We start from the raw sequence: 4,715 nt of genomic DNA, 5'->3' as shown, positions 1-4,715 counted from the left end.
CATGATCCGCTTTTTGTCTGGGGAGCATTTGGGTTCAGCTGCACTTGCACTTTTGGTATAAAGTGGTTACTCAGAAAATGTATATGGGGTGGACCATTGACTAAATAAGTGTTATGTGTTTACACACAGAATAAAATGGGAGGTTAGTGGCTTTTGTGTATATGCACTAATGATGTAGCTAAACTATTTGTTCTGTGTGCCTTCTTGAATCAGTCCACTATACTTCACAGCCCAGTCCCACATTCAGCAGACTGCCCTTTTCCACTTGGCTGCTCATGTGCCAGGCTGTGGTGCCCACTGCCAGAGCTTCGCCCTCTTCCAGCCCACTGCCCCTCCTCTGCCTTATGCAACCTTCACCAGGCATGCTCCTCTCAACTTGCATGCCCGACAGTCAGATCTCTATGAGAAGCTGCCTAGGCCAAAATTGAATACTTCGCTTACACATCCATACATACTGTTATGCACATACATATGCTTGCACATACGCTTGCTTGAATCAATCCAGAGTTGAATGATTAGTATTAGGGCTGCAGCTAACGATGATTTTAGTATTCGAAGCTTCTATAGATTAATTGAACGATTGATCGATGCGTCGTTTAAGATGTAGGCTACTTCTTTTCCCCAGTAACGGGATCAGCTGTGCACGTTTATAGGTGATGTATATTTATTGGTCCTTTCTGAAAGTCATAGTGTGTCATACAGCAAACATCAGACCAACAACCAGACAGCTGCTTTATAAACACAAACATCAAACGAGCGCTATACAAGTTATACTAAAGGCTCGTGCAGACTACACAACTCTCAGCATCGGCCAATGGCCGTTCCGTTCACACTACACAACTTGCCATCATGTGACCAGAGTCTTGAAGTTGTTGTGGTGTTCACAGTCAAGCAGTCATGGCAGACAGTGGAAACGATACTGCCCCTAGTATTCCATGTAGTGCACTGCAGTTAGAAATAAACAACCAGAAATGTTCTTAATAAGAACATTGCTATCTCTCCCTTAAATAGCATCTCTGTAACGACACTTCGACAATGGAATTTCACGTCGACACATTTTTATAGTCGAGTAATCGTTGCTGCCCTAATAAGAACATTTCCTTTGTTAAAAAGATAAAAACATAATTCTGTCTGCATTACGTTTCCTTCAAAACATATTTGCTGTTGCCAATTAGTTGTATATAAACATACTGTCTTGAAGACAGGGCGCTGAATAATGTATTCATATTTGGTTACATCCCTTGTATCTAAAATAGGTGTAATTCTAAAGCATTATGAGTTTTGACACAACATGATTTTTTATTGTATAATAGAGTGTATTGCTTATCTTTCATAACACAATATCAATCAATTCTGGTTTCACCTGAAATTGCTAACTAGAGTAACGTAAGTAGGCCTAGCGCTTATACTTCCCATACTAATGGAAGCTGCATGCTACGTTGATTGAACATGAGCCTTAGGTCATGCTTAAACACAACAACACTGGACAGATTTTCAAACCTCTTGCTTAGATCACCCGGGCCACTGGGAATATCTGGCCAAGAAAACACAGCCATGTCTTAATCTGCTTTCACAGCTAAGCATATTTAGCCAACAGGATTACAAGCATGACCATCACAGCGTGCACGTGTCAGCGCAGAATATCAAATCAATGTTTGGCGAATGCATAAGCCTCTTATAGTTGCACAGGGGAAAAGCACAAACCAAATTATTTTGGAGGTGTGAGGACTGGTGTCCAAGTCGGACGAATGCATTTTCAGAAATCTTAAAAGTTTGCTCATTAGTGCGGCTAATTATTCTTTCATTAATTAACTTGTGTTTGTTCAGGGTTGATAAACACAGCCTAAGGAGAAGCTGGTGGAAGGTCTGAGGCATGAAATTTACTGTACTGTACATGGCACAAAAAAAAAGAAATCACTGTTTTAATAGCATGCAAGTTTTAATTGCAAAATGCAATATTCTTGAGTGGCAGCCGAAGGCACAAGGCACTAAGGAAAAAGTAATGGACCAAAGGACTGACTAAAACCACTTTTTGTGGTTTTATCTAACTTAGTAAATAGGATTTATGATAGAAATAAAAATAAATGAAACCTTATCCGATTGAAATTTGCAGACCACTAATAAATAAAAAACCCTGAAATTTATGTGTTCCAATTTTCCACAGCAACAGCTTGACATTACTACACTGGATTACACAAACAGCACTAAATATCTCTCATTTGTTCTGAAGGTGCAGATACAAAGCGTGACGTTGGAGCCGGGATCCTACACACAGGACGAGAGTAGGCTAGTTTGTGTACTGCTGCTCTATGACTGAGCCAGATACCACAGTAGTGAGATGAATCACTCTTTAATTCTCCCACATCTCATTCGCTTCCAAGGAGAACCCAAATCAGACTGGCAAAAGTCAAGGAGGGGAAAGGAACTCTATAGGATGCTGTTAAACCATCAGGCGCTAATGAAATCTTCAGGAGCTCACACGTCTTCTTTGAGTGTTTTAAATATGAACATAACACCGTTTAACAGATTTATCTTTTACATGCATCACTCAACTCAGTCCCACTTGGAGCAAAGAAACCTTCCTCTGGAAAAAAAAACAACAAAAAAACATCTATTTTAAATGGTTTCCTTGACTACACGGCATCCTAGGCACATCCATTAATAGCACACTGTGACGCTGATTCTGGATTCCTTCCCTGAATAATGGGTGAGAAAGGCAGAAAGAAAGAAAAATGTGAACCTCTCGGTACAGGGATCTTTTTTCCCCTCTGCCCCAAGACTCTCTCAGGAAAGGAGAAAACTAAATGTTTGACCACTATTAGAACTATTGGGATTCAACTGTCCAATCAATATCACAGGGGTGTGTAGGAGATTAGGGCTGATAAGACCTTTAGCCACAAAGAAAGAGCGGTTTTGTGTGGAGCTCACTGAGGCGTCAGGAAAGAAACCATCAATGGCGACACAGCTCCGGTGGCAGCCTCCCTGGCACTGATATTTGCCATGTCGACTTGCCTCGGGGAGCATAAAAACAGGAATGAGGAAGAGCAAGTGGTTTTCTTTTCAGCGCAGCAGGGAAAGTGATAAATACACTCACCTTTACATCTGACTCAATAGAAAGCAGTTTGGGGGTTCAATTGGTCTGGTTCAATTCAATTAAAGGTGTATACAAAAAGCCCGGACAATTGGACTAGGTCAATCTACGCCTAATGCCGAAAGACAAGCCTCCACGCACTTCAACGCCTCGTCACTACTTTCCCAAGCAATTTTCCACTGATAGGGCCCACACACCTACACAGACGATGAATAGTCTCACTATAAAGAGAGAGTGCGGGATATAGAGGGATAGAGAAGAAAGGTAATAAAATGAGAAAGGAGTGAAGGATCTGTTAAATCTGAAATAATGGCTTTATTAGATGTTTACACAGCACGTGAGCCAAACAAATTATATAAATGAGCGAAAATGAACATAATATGTAATAGTCGTGGCGCATATGTGTGTATTTTTCTGCCTAGACTTCCATCATAAGACCAGGTTAACAAGTCAGGCGTTACTTTTGTGCAATTCTAGACTTATGAGCCTTCAAAGTCCATTAGGATGCATTGGGAGATATGCAGGCAGCTACGCGACATTGCCTATCTATTACAGCAGCTTCCTTCACTGGAGACAAAATCAATTTCAATTAAAACCAACACTGACCAAGACAAACCCCCACTTTTGGGGCTGAGAGATGGCGGAGATAGCGAATGACAGCATCAACATAAGCTGCTGACAAGCACAGAGGGCTTGTATTAATTTGACATATAGGAGTTCGGAGCAGATGAGCAGTTGGGTCTGCTCGACGGGGTAAAAGCTTCGATGATCCATTGATCAAAGTTTACATAATGCATTTTCTCATGGGTGACCTTTTGAGCTGTCTTCTTTTTTTTCTTGACTCAAGTCAGTGAATGCACACAAAATCCATACAGGTAAAAAGAAGAGCAAGAGAGGGTAGCATATCTTTTTTCTGACATGATCAGATTTTTGGTAGAAATGTGGTCACTGTGGGCCAGCAGTCAGGAACAGTTATATCGCTTTCAGACAACAAACATGCATCTGTTTCTTTCCTCATAAAACAGAGATCCCATTACAAGTTGTTTACACCCATGTTTTCTTGCTAGCAGTGTTCTTCTTCACTGCCTTTGTTGGCGCACTGCTGCATATCTTGGCATGTTACTGCGACCTGTAGATCAGTGGAATTGTGTGACCAAATAAGCTCCAAGAGAGCCAGGAGACAAACAAAACTGGGACCAACTTGTAAAAAACTGCTCCATAGTGCTACTAGAGGACAAAAACCGCACAGAGTGGTTTTTAATGGATGACACTGACCTGGGAACTGTGGTAAAAAATATTCATTTATTTTAAATGGTTAAAAATGTATCGTCCTAGCTCAAAAGATATCCAGTGTATCATATCCCGTGTTTTCTGTTGTTGGCGTAATAGACAGGATAGGGTAGAATATATTAATCAATTTTTATTGAGTTTTTGTTTTTGATTGTGGACCATGTATATGTATAAAATTCTGAGAGGGAGAGATACATGACCCTGATCATTTCTATTCAGTTCAATAGAAATCAATCTAAAACCAAAATATCTAATTAATAATTATTTCTAATTCTTCTACAAATGACACAGACATGTACATTATTCAACCCTCCAAAACTATGAAAAGATTTAA

This window comes from Micropterus salmoides, unplaced genomic scaffold (assembly GCF_014851395.1).
Source record: "Micropterus salmoides isolate LMB-PRFRI ecotype aquatic unplaced genomic scaffold, ASM1485139v1 Ms_hic_scaffold_3, whole genome shotgun sequence".
Taxonomy (NCBI): domain Eukaryota; kingdom Metazoa; phylum Chordata; class Actinopteri; order Centrarchiformes; family Centrarchidae; genus Micropterus; species Micropterus salmoides.
The sequence above is the reverse complement of the archived record's forward strand: the minus strand, read 5'-3'. Positions refer to the sequence as shown.